This window comes from Uloborus diversus, chromosome 4, assembly GCF_026930045.1.
Source record: "Uloborus diversus isolate 005 chromosome 4, Udiv.v.3.1, whole genome shotgun sequence".
NCBI classification, from domain to species: domain Eukaryota; kingdom Metazoa; phylum Arthropoda; class Arachnida; order Araneae; family Uloboridae; genus Uloborus; species Uloborus diversus.
This window is the reverse complement of record NC_072734.1, coordinates 40,282,517-40,295,760: the sequence shown is the minus strand read 5'-3', so window position 1 is coordinate 40,295,760 and position 13,244 is coordinate 40,282,517. Positions and strand designations below refer to the sequence as shown.

General features: G+C 35.9%; 1 non-coding gene across 1 annotated transcript; it reads left to right on the top strand.

Annotated features, from left to right (window-relative positions):
• Positions 1-2,059: 2,059 nt before the first annotated feature.
• On the top strand, positions 2,060-2,132 carry Trnar-ucg (transfer RNA arginine (anticodon UCG)). Its single transcript has one exon. It is a non-coding gene; the product is annotated as a tRNA-Arg (tRNA).
• The last annotated feature ends 11,112 nt before the right edge of the window (positions 2,133-13,244 follow it).

Here is a 13,244-nt window from a genome sequence, read left to right as displayed (position 1 = left end):
TTAAAACAGTTCACAAAATATTATTTGAAAATTCTAAACTGCATATCCAGCAGTCAGTTTTGTTTGGCAGAAGAATAAGAAATTTCAAATTTGGAACCTTTTTATATCCTCAAGATGTTTAGATATTTTTGGAGATAAAGTAATAGAAATGTCCTGCTTGGGGATTGTATACAACAGCGGGCTGGAGCCCCTCCCCCCTTCAAAGGATGATTTAATTTAACTATTTTAATTATTATTTTTTAATTGACATATAGTTACTATAGCTTTTTTTATATAGTTTTTCAAAAACAACATGAAACACGCACAGCATATTTTGAATAAAAGAATTTTTATTTGCTAAAGAAATTATACTGGAGTCATAGGCCAGAGTGGCAGAATACATTTAAATCACTGGTTTTCGAATTCAAGGGAACGTGTATCGCGATTCATCCAATAATTCTTTTTTGATATAACCAATAATTAACATTTTTTTTAAAAATGTGTAGGCGTGCCTGAAAGAGTCATTTCGCTGCAGGAAGCTATTAACAAAATAATAGATTTCTTTTTCAGCTTACAAAAGATGTAAAATGAAAGAAATCATATGATTATTTCTTGGCAAAACCATGATATTAATGGAACGGCGTGTAGTATAGCAATGTGTTACTACAACTGTATCATGACTTAGAGAACAAAACAGCAACTGCTTTGAAATTCGCACAGAAATAGTTTCTGAATTCTTCAATAACACTTATATGTTATGAATCTATGATTTTCTTAGTTAAATAATATTTCATAGTCAAAATATAAATTAATTTATAAAAGCTCAATTGATAAGGGGGGAGGGGGGGTATTTAATAACCTTGTTCTCGTGTTATGATCATTATGACAATATTCCTAATTAAAATCGCTTATTGTATTGCATTTCGGTGACATTATATTGGGTTTAGTATTTAATTGGCTTGAAACGTTAAAGAAATTTTACGTCCACATTCAAAGTATATTTAGTACATAATACTTATGCACTCAAAAGTAGACTCATTGGCCGGTAGGGATCCTAAAACAACGTTTAAAAATAAAGTCATGAAAACTTTGTTATTAAACATTGAATGGGGAGCGAGGTATGCTATTCAAATTCCCGGGCCCCCTCCGAAAAATGCACCCCTGACTATCCACGTAATTCGAGACATAAGATCACCCTCAAAGGGTGTAAAAAACGTGAATTCATGAGACATACAGGGAAATGTTAATGGTGAAAAGTGTAGAAATTGAGTTTCAAAGAGAGAATTAATTTTACTTCAAATATTATTAGAGCTAAAGGAGGAAAATATTGACGGAATTTATTAAATACAAGTATAAAATATCTATCATTCTATTCAATCTTCCTTTTGCATGTTGCCAGTAGATGGCGACACCACAATGAGCACTTTGTGAATTAAAAAAAAATTTTTTTGTTTTAAACTTCCAATTTTTAATATTATGGCGTCAAACATTTGCAGAGATAAACTTTGCGCTCAACTTTCTCTTTCTCTTAGTTTAAAATAAGATAAAGTAGAAAAAAACTTGTTTTAAAAAAACGAACGAGTTAACAGTACCATAAATAATTTAAGATGAATTTACGCAGTAAAATCCCGTTACAACGAAACGAAATTCAAGAGATAACAAATTTTGTTCGTTGTAATGGAAATCAAGGAATGAAATAGCAATTTAAATAGAGCTGAGCATTTGTTTCATTGAAACGGATGTTTCGTTGTTTTGTCATTCGTTGCAGTGAGATTTTGCTGTATGAATTAATTAATGGGCCAATATTTAAGAAATGCTAGAGTAAACCAGACCTTTTATGCTATTGGTCAAGAATCTGCACTGATGAATTTTGTTCAATAAAATGATAGGCTAAATTTTATGATAATGATAACAGTAATTTCCTTTTCAGGGAAATATTTCTGTGGGAAAAAAAAAAAAAAATCACATTATAAATGATAGTTCTAAATTTCCTCTTCTGAAAAACAATTATTGGTGACAACACAATCCAAGCAAGTACTTAATATTTGCAGCTGAAAGAGTTCTAGTCTACAACTGGTAGGTCCGCGTGGCCTAACGGATAAGGCGTCTGACTTCGAATCAGAAGATTGCAGGTTCGAATCCTGTCGCGGACGAAAGTTTTTGTCCACTGTCGTCAGTTGTATAATCCGACAATTTATACCTGTTTGTTAAATCGATAAACGAAGCTGCTTTTACATCAAGGTTTAATCGATTATTTATTTATATTACCGAGTGGATTAACCTGCTTAAAACTCTGCTTTTTACAAATATTAATCTACCATAAAACCATAAAGAAAAAGAAAACGCGAATAAAATTTCTGCAAGCACGCAATTAATAAATACTAGTATAACAGTGATTACACGTTTAAAAATTATTTTGGAAATTATTTATTGCAGGTATTTGCTGCGAATTTTTTTTTTTTCCATTATCTGCAGTTTTATAGCACTTTTCACATATTCTACAACAGTAAGTTTTACAACGTTTGGTGTCTGTTGACCCCAAAATAATAAAGAGACCAATGTGCGATGAGGGAAAAATGCATGTGAATGACAACAATTTCATTTTACAAACATCAAATAAATTTATAGTAGAACAAAAAAAAAGTGTGTCTCAACTGATTTAGTTATAGCAATTAATATCATTAATAGTCAATATTAATATTTGTTTATATTTATTTTTAACTGCAGTTAGAACCAAAACTAAAAAAGTCCTTTTCTGATAATTATGTGTCATGTTTCAGTTAGTCACCTGCAGGATGAGGCAGTTTTAATAATATCGTATCCGATAACTCGTATCTCCGAAGTAACGATAATTCAATCTAGCATTATACCAGGCGCCCCCACCTGAGGGGGAGGGGGTCATGGCGCTGAGTGCGCCATTGAAATTTTTAGGGGGGTTGTTATGACGGGTATTTTCTCATTTTGTGGGGGAGGCTCTTGCTTTTTTTGGGGGGGGGGGTCTTCGCGATATTTAGGGGGGTTGCGCCCTTGGTCTTAGGGGGGCACCCCTTGATTATGCCCAGCAAGCATTATTGCCCAGCTCCTGAACTACCTTTAAATAATCGCGCTGAAAGTGTTCAAAGGCTGATCACTTGAAAGGCTGTATGAATTAAATGAAGCTTATTTTGAACAAATATATGTAAGCTTAAAATATGTCACCACGCTTGCATTTTTCTATCACAAAAAGGTGTGGCTATTTTTAGAGCACACTGTATAATAGAATAAATTGGCTAAATCGACCATAAAAAAAACTCTAAATGTCGACCTATAAGACATTTTTAGCGTTAAAAAAAAAAAAAAAAAAAAAAAAGAAGAAGATGAAAGTTGTGAATTTACGTGAAATAGTGCATTAATTCTAAATTGAAATACCATATCTGTAAGTGAATGCAGTATGGTCGCAGGAAAAATAAAACAAAAATGATGTTGTATGTGTATGAAATGAAAGTAATATTAAGACATTAAAATAAATAAACAAATGAATAAGTAATGAAATGAGAGAGAGAGAGAACTATAAAATCTTTAAGGACTCGATCTTTAAGACTCGTTCGTTCATGAACGATACACCCCTAAAATTAACCATATATTTTCGCTAGGATTTAACATGGGGAAATTTCCTCATTCAGGTTAATAATGTTAGTTGGCACGAATAGGAAAATGCAATCGCTTCCGAAAATAAACTGCACTTACTTTCACTTATCTCTCTGATGAGGAACCTTCTTTTGGCCACGAAGGCTCTTAACCCGGTGTAGGCCGAGCAAGCGATCACCCCTTCCTGTTCCTTCCGGAGTTCTGAAATTGTCACAGAACTCCCTGATGGACTGATCTTCATGTTGCTCGGCAAGGTGCTCGAATCCTTGTCGCTTTCCAGCAGCCACTGGTACCTTATTCCTTCATAAGGCAGCCCGCAGAAGCGCGCCATGTTCAACTCCAGGGTTTCGCCCAAATACACAAATCCCATGTCTGGAAGAAAAATTTATCGATTTCACGCGTCGAAGAGTACAAAGTATAAATAATACAGCAGCGTGTCCGGGAAGTAGCTTTACCGTTCTGAACATTAATAACAACAAATATACTACAGGCGATAAGAAAGGTAGTTTTCTGGAAAAGAATGAATAAATCCAAGAATTATGTTTATTACCAATAACATTACTGGACATGGTCTATGCGTAAAACTTCATAATAGAGGGTTTCCCGAACACTGGATTGGTCATGGAGGACCTATACCTTGCCCTCAGGGACCGACTATGATGAACTTTAGACTAGGGCTTGTGAACCTAGGTTTCCTCCTTTACTTCACTGGACTTGTTCTGTATGTAAAATAACTTAATAGTGTTTCAATAACGATGGATTGGTCGTAGAGGACCGATATATCTGCCTCAAGGCCCGAGTATGATGAATTTTAGACCAGAGCCTGAACCTCAGTTCAGGTCGCCCTCCCCCAAAAAATACTACTAGATTTCCTGTCAATTTACTCGGCTTTTAATTCGTTTATTTACGTTTTTCTGACGAACTCTGAAGATTAGGAAGTAAGAACTTGTTGGATATATTGTAGGGGCGTACCAATGATCTTGAGCTTTTACTTAAAAAAATAGTTAAAAAGTTTTAGTGCATTTAGTGGTACTGGTCATTGGGCCCCTTCAGATTTAGTGATCAGGGCCCAGACAATTGATGAAAGTGCAGTACCGTTGCAATCGCTCACCTTTTTTTTGCATCGTAAATGTTACAGGCTAGGGTGCATTGAGGATGTTATAATAACTCAGAATATAGTATACTTGAGGTAAAGGCATCGAATATGGGGTTCCTTTTGCTTTTGTCACCTACAACTGACATGATAAAGAAAAAAAATAAATAAAGTTTGGCAAAAAAAAAAAAAAAAATTCTGGAATAAATAATCATATCAATTTAAATGCTTAAAACAAATAAATATTAATATATTTGTTACACTAAAGGCCTTCTTTTATGGGGTGCCACACAAAAAAAAAGAAAAAAAAAAGAAATCAAGCGTTGCATTTCATAAGTCAACTATGAGGGGTGCTCGAGAGAAAAGGTACCAATCGATACAGCGGGGGTCAAATGAAGACTTTATTGAAAGTATGCACGATAGGCCTGAGCACAACGATCCCACTGATAACTAACCGAAACATACTTGTTTCCCGAATGTCTATGGCTGTGAGGAGACCCAGTCCTTCACAGTGTCCTTGAGTTCGTTGTCCGAGTTTAAGCGCTTTTCTTTCAGAGGCTTTTTCAAAGGACTAAACACACATAGATCGCAGGGCGACATGTCCGGGCTGTAGGGCGGAGGGTCAAATTGCTCCGACTTGAACTTAGTCAGTGCCGCCTGGATGACCCTGGAGGCGTGTGGACGCTTGTCATCACGGAGCAGAATCACTTTTCGTGAGCAGCGCTGGTATTTTGCTCTTGATGAACCTGCGTAGGCTTTGAAGTGTCTCACAGTAGACACCGGAGCTAATGATTCTCCTGTGCTCAAGGAATTTAACAAGTAGCGGACCTCATACGTCGAAAAAGACAGTCTATTGGACGGCGATCTTTGTGAGAGCCACCGCCTCCTACGCATGCGAGTGTCCGCGCATGCTTCGATCCACGCTGGACACTCCAATCGAATCCCTAGAAGTCTCGCTACATTTTCCCATAGCGGCATACACAGATATATTAACGGCTACATTGTTGTGACGTTTGGTTCCTTTTCATTTGAACAGCTCTAAGATCTGCACTTCAAACAATTAATATCCTATTTTTCGATTACCAGTGAGTCTATACGGGCCTATTTGAGGCATATTCAACCCCAAACCTCCTGCTCTCCCTCTGATCATTAGAAGATGACCTTGTGCAATGAACACTCACAGTACCATTTTTATATTCACTTTCACTTCTCCTTTTTTTCCTTTTCTGAAGAAAAAAAAACAGTTTCTTCGCGTTATATTGCATATTTTGCACGATATTGTGCCCTACTCCATATTTCGCTCTTCTCTAACCTGATTTGCATTCTTAATCACATGCCTTAACTATAATTACAATCGAAAAAATTCTGAAAAAAAAAAAAAACACGAAATTAACGTGACACAGAAGAAAATATAAGTTATAATTTTAATAAGTTATATAGTGAGACAGTAATCAGTTTGCACCGCGTAAGGACGGGGTAATCTGATTACTGTAGCACTGTAAAAAAAAATAAAATTAGGACTGTAAAACAATGCCTCCCCAACTACAGCCCAGACTGGTCACAGTAGAAAACATCAACTCTTACACAACTATAGTGGGGGCAAACCTAACTTGGCAGTATTATGAAGGCTACGCAGATCTTAATCTCAGCACTACTACGCTGCCAATTAGATTTGCTCCAACTATAGTTCCAACTTTCTCCGTAGATGTCGATGGCATGTATAAAAGAATACATAATGTACCCCATATTAGGAAGTGGTGGAATCAGTCGGCTATTGTCGACAAGTATTACCATTTAAGCAATATACCAGCAGTCCGGTTGTCCCATTCAGAGACTACTGTTTCGTCCTTTTTATGGACTCATCAGCCCGGAATAGAGAATAACCGAGCTGGAGGCATATATCATCTCACTAGGCGCGTTTCCGTGGGCACTTTTCGACCCCGGAAAAAACCTGCTTTTCACCGCATACCGGTTATTTGGATGGTATATGCAGAATTTTTCTCCTCCTGTTTCTTTTTGGAGTGAAAGCGGAGTTTTTACCCAGAATGCATTATGCGAAACAAGTCCGTCTACTTGCTGGGTATATCAGCTAAGGATACTGGGTAAAAACCACTTTCTCTGGTACAATAGAAAACCTCTTTTCACATGTAAAAGGGGAATTTTTCAACTGTTTTTTTTTTCGGAGCCTGAGCAGTTATTACGAGGTAGAAAAGTGTGTCGTGAACGCGGCTATTGAAGCAACATGTCTTGTTGAACCGCACCATGTCTGCGGTCTCTCGCTCTCTGCCTCCGGTTATTCGCTACTCCGTACTGATGAGTTCATAACAAGGACGAAACGGCAGCTCTGGATTTGATAACCGGGTTGTCGGTATATTGTATGTAGTTCTGCCTTAGCCTTCGTTTGGACGGTAACTTACTCCTTATGAATTACCATATTTGGTAATTTCTCACATGTCCTGAGCTGTCTGCTAATGAAAGAATACCGAATCACTGAACAAATATGAACCCATCGGATGCACGATAGTTTGAATATGACTCGAATTTGAGCGTTTTAGACCATAGAGAAGTTTTTTTTTTTTTTTTTGGAGACGCAGTGAGTTTTAAGATTTTTGGCACATGAGAACTAAGCCCTGTTGCTGTTACTGACCTATTGGAACAACCTTTATTTGGAAATGAACTTTATTGCTTGAATATTGAGGTAGTCCTTCTTCTTGAACTGTTGCTGAAAATCGGTTAAAATCAACGTCTGTTTCAGTGATGGGACTCAGTCGTAGTTCCATATCCCTCCTGCCGATAGCAATGTTCCACATGGACGTCACTGTAAAATTTAAGGAACTAATCAGTGCCAGCGGTAGAAGTTTTTTAAAACGGCGCCCTTAATAGAGTTTTAATGAACTGAGTCTGAATTAAAAAGAAATATTCCTTTTTTTTTCTTGTCTGTATAAATTAATCACATGATTTTATTGCTGTCATTCAGACTACTAGAATTAGAATGCTTCTCATTGTTTACAAACTGGTTGAAAACGAGATTCTTGTGTTTCTTTCCCACTGTAAGCAATTTCTGATTGAAAACTAATCTCATTGGTTCATACAGTGCATACTCATCGCATGTTGAAATGACACTTCAAAAAAAAAAAAATCATCTAAATTGAAAATAAATAAATAACAATTAATAATACTGAATCTGATTTTAGAGTAATTTTTTCTGTAGGAACTGATATAATAGGTTCTTCAGAGAAGACCCGCCGAAGGTGGTAGATGGTGGTGAAGTTTACTAATGGTATGAACTAGCCTAATAAAAACATAGCAGCTTATGTGACAATGCGTATGTGTTATGCATGTGCACTTGCAGAATTTTGCTGCTTTTGTACGTGTGTGCATATAAAAGTATAAAAATAAAAATTTTGGCTAAGCAAATACGTAACTGTATTTTTCGTTTGTATTTAGATTTCTTTTTTTATTTCGATGAAAGATTGGAAACAAATATTTGTTTCTGACAAAGAATAAGAAATATGAATACCGTAAAAGCATTATTTTCGCAAGCCTTTAATTTTCGCAATCCCATCGCAATCGCGAAAATTTAAAATTCGCAAAATATTTTCCTGCAACAATTTTTTTAACTTTTGGTTCTGTTCATATAAAATTCGCGAAATCACTGATCCCTTCATTTTTGCGAAAACTACGACTCGCGAAAATAAGTGCTTTTACAATTGTACCCTTAGAGCAGGAATATAAATGGAGGGAGCAATTCCAATCATTAGCTTAGAAAAAGCTGAGGCTACGACTCCAAGTCACGTGACTCAGCAACGAAAAACGGTTGACACGTTTTGCGTGAAACAAGTGAAAGAAACCTGATTTCCTCCAATGCTTTGCTTTAAAATCTATGACGTGACTTGGGGTCTTTGGTTCACGTAAATGAATCTTCACTCCTCCGTTTTATCTCTTCTCAATGGTAGTACCTTTCTGCTTACAGAGGGATCACCAAATTTTCTGGAGTTAAGAGACCTTTTTTTTTTTCAAATTTAGTAAATTGCTTTTTAAATATCTCAGTATTAGTACATGCATTGGCAGCTCAGAAATTCAAGCCACAAGTTTTGAGATTTCTGAGCTTCCACTGTATATCGGATTATCTGGTATTTCGGATGATCGGGTAGAAACTGTTCGGATAATCCAAAATTCCGGATAATCCGAACAGCTTGTGAAGTGAAGGCCTAAAATTAGATTAGGAAAAAGAAAACTATCTAAGATTTAAAAGCTAAATTAGTTTTTTAATGGAGGCTAATTTTTGACAAACATTTGAAAATGCTCGGTGCTACGAAAAATAATTTTGCACCCTATTATGAAGAACTACTTTGGGTAATCTTTCATTAATAAGGAACTGGATTGAGTGATCTTTCATTGACGTTACGAACTGATTGGGTAATCTTTCATTAAGGTAACGAGCTGAATCGGGTAATCTTTCATTGACCTAACGAACTGAATTGGGTAGTCTTTCATTATGGTAACGAACTGAATCAGCTTGATGATGCGATGCTGCACCTGTGACGTCAGTGACAGATCCGCGATTTTTCCGAGCCTGAATGGAAAACTTTAAACTGTCGCTGTTAGACATCAATCATCCTTCAAGTTTTTGCGCCGAGTTACAACGAGAAAAACCACAGAAGGAGCCCCCCCCCCCCTCCGCAGTTGCAGCCCGGGTCTTGCTAAGCCCTGGATGCGCCCCTGGATGACGTATTAATCACTTACGCTTTATTAGGAGTTAAATTGCGTACTACTTATTTAAAAAAGATTTTTAGATCCCTGCAGAGCTAATAATAAGGGCATTTTAATAAGCAATCCGGAAAATCTGATCTTTCTGAAATCCAAGCAGGGCTCAGCAACGATTATGTCTGAGGTTCTGCTGAAAGTCGAAGAAATAATGCAGCAGTCTTCTGTTGTAAAACAACTATTCATTGCGAATTCAAAATATTTATCTAACGTAGTAACATAACAGAAAAGAATAAAAATAATAATAAAAATCTATTTTAAGTGCTTTGCTAAAAATACAAATGAAGAGTGAAAAATAATAGAAACGCAAGTATTTAATATTTGAATGTTTGTTTGGATAGATTAGAGGCGCAAAGTTGTTCAGGGTTTGGTGAATATTCAGGAGTTCTTAACTTTGTGCAATTTTCAAAACTTTTGTCATCAACCGTATACCACTTCTCAATTTGCCCCGCAAGAAAAGTGACACAATTCAACAAATTGGAGAAAATATACTTGCTATTAATTATAATCTAAATTTAATGTTTTTTCTTGCCATACAAATCGTACAAAGTTAGCAGCTTATATACCTGGTAAGCGGTGGCGTGAAAATAATACAATAAACAGTGCCACATCATTAAAATTTCATTGTTAAGAAAAATTTTTTTCGAACTTTAGGAGGCAAATCAACCAGTAAACGTCAGGTTATAAAATTTTTGCGCTTGTTGTAATACAGTGGCAGTCAAAATTATAAGGACAAAAGAAAAATCCCTAAAATCCTGACTGCGTTTGGTCGGAAAGCCATGCAAATTTTATGACCGGAAACTAATGTTAAAAGAAATATTTTTAACTACTTTTGTTGGAAATACATGGGAATTTCGTATTCATAGTATGAAGTTTGAATTTAAACATCCTTGTAATATGGGTAAAATATAAGGACAATTAGATTTGTGTGTTCGAAAAAACAAAATTTGCTTGTTTTTTGTTTTGCACACTGCACTACACAACGATATAAATGCTTAGAAAGCGATTGGGGACGTCACATTCTATTTTAACAGTCATGCCGCTAGGTTCTAAATTTAAAGAATTAGCGGAAAGGAAAATGATTGATTGAATAGTTTCACGATTTACTCTGAAAAGGTAGACATTAGTCATTTAGAGTTTTCTCAAAAATTTCTGCAAATAAGGACAAACAGGTAAGAAATCTTCTGTTTCTGTACGTGTAAAACACATTATAATAAGACAAGCTTTCTCCAAGAAACAACATATTAAATAGGAATTCAAGTTACGATGCTGTTCTTGAATTATTCAACATGCTTTACAAAAAGAGGAAAATTTTCATGATGTGAAACTAATGTCATGACAGACTCTTAAAAAGTTCTTAAGAGACCAATGGGTGAGCATTCTAAAAATGCGTTGTTATGGATAAAAGATGGGATAATGTAATCTTTTCTGATGAGAAAAAGTTTAATTGAGATGGTCTAGATGGTTTTTGCTGCTTCTGGTACAATCTCTGTGAAAGAAAAACAAATCTCGAAGCTTACATTTGGAGGCGGCTCAGAAATGTTCTGAGGAAGTTTCGCAACGAACGGAAACTATGCCAATATTTTTTGTGCAGGGCAGAATGAATTCTAAGAGTAATAATGATGTACTGAGCAATATTTTTTTAAACAAAAAATCCCGTTAATTACAAGTTCAAGGAGTTTGTTCCAGCAAAATAATGCCTAATTACACGTTTCTGAAACCTCAAAATGAATTCTTTGTGTTTATTTTGTGAAAATACTGTACTGGACAAACAAAATTCTCAATATATATTTAATGGAAATTTTGTGAGGCATTCTGGCACCCGAAGTATGAAAAAAATCGTATTCAATATAGAAACAAACAAGAACTTATTTTCTCCATCGAAAGAGTCAAGATAAAAATTTCCAAGAACGTTCTTCAACTTCCATGACATCAAGACTGATATAAGTGACTGAAAAAAACGGGAATATTATTGATTACTGGGGGGTTTTCAGGGCAAAACGCTTGTTGTTCTTATAATTTTGTCCATTTTTAACAGTGACATTTTTTAAAGTAATCACGGTAAAACATTTGAGGCAGTGAGAAGCAAAGGGGTGTAAGTGGAAATTTTCAAGTTTTAAGTAAAACGCGTTTAAAGATATCATCCTTGGTAGGCTTTCATCGAATTTTTTTCTAAATCATGCTGTATAGCAGCAACTACTAGTACCATCTCTTGCCCCAAGACAGAGCTTTTCCCCTTTGCTTCTCACTGCCTCATTTATATTTTGTATTTTCAAATATTCTGCATTCCACAATGATTTCTAGCATATAAAGACATTCTGTGTATGAACTTTACTGAATTATTTTCAAAATATTTCTTTACTGTGCTATTTCCCGTGTGTCCCTATAATTTTGACCATCACTGTATTTGAGACTAAATCGCTTAAAACTACTATTACGTAAAAACATTGGTTTTCTTTCTTGCTGTTCTTTTGAATTGTGTTATTTTCCTAACCGGAGTGCGATGTATGTATTCGTCTTTTTCTGCCATGAACTGAAGTGTGTGGGTGCCTCGATTTCATAGTCATAGCATTACATACAGTACAGGACAAAAGTATTGCATGTGTGGCGTACTTGGTTATACATAAGGGGAAGATTGTCCAGGTCAGGATTTGAATTACGGATCTTTGTGATGCTAACCCAGTGCTTTAACCACTGAACCAAGAGGACCTCAAGGTTCAGGGACTAAGTTAGATTATGTGCTCTCTCACGTACGCCGCACAAGTTTGAGTAGTTAAACAAATTTTATCTCTCAGTTTATCCGAAAGAAAGGGACAGAACCTACAGTTGAAACAGTGAAATTCAGTCTCCATTTATCCCTCTCTCAACTGATCCCATTTGCCCATGAAATGCATGATTTAGAAGGATTGTTTGCACGTGGTAAAAGCTCACTAGACTTTTTACTTCCTTTTTGCGAAGTAAAGGAAGGATTGTTTTCGCGAAGAAATCTGCGGCCGAAGACCGCTGACAATGCTTGGAATGTTCCAAGTGTGAAACATCAAATTTAACGTATGGAGCTGATTTCTGAAATGTTTTCCTTCTGTGAAAATTTTTCGGTCTTTTTAGTTTTTCGTGGACTCCTTCTCCTCCTCCAACCAGGGGCTAGTTCTAAAACCAGGCAGTGTGATAATTATATTTGAGCACTCCAAAATAGTGTATCAGACGGTAAAATTTTCCACTAGACATTCTAAAACCATCAGATGAAAGCATACTGTGTGAAAATGTTTCCGGACAAATTAGAAATTTACCGAACAGTGTGAAAGTTAACAATGCTTGTGCAGGGTTTGGGAAACGTATCTTAATACGGATTTTTTAAAGAATCAATTACTCAAAAATGTTTTTAATAACTATCATTTGTTTAATGAAAAATTATCATATAAGCTTTGTGCTACAATATGATTAAGGCAAAAAAACAACGTAAATAAAGCACAAATATTCGAGAAAATGCAGCATATAGCTATTTCAAGGCTACAATGGAGCCTCTTCATCAGTGCAAAAAGCTCACCAACACAACCAGAAGTTGCGAGAGAACTGACAAAAAACCAGGTGGACACCGGTATTTATACCAAAGAGAGCCAACCAATAAGAATACAGGAACATGACAACAAACAACCAATCAGCGAACAGCATGTACGCTCCGGGCTCAAAGCAAAGCAAGAGACAACCAATCAGAAGCAAGGAGACAAAAAGAGTGCGAGACACCAAAGAAACATGAAAGGCAATTATAGAAATTGCTTCC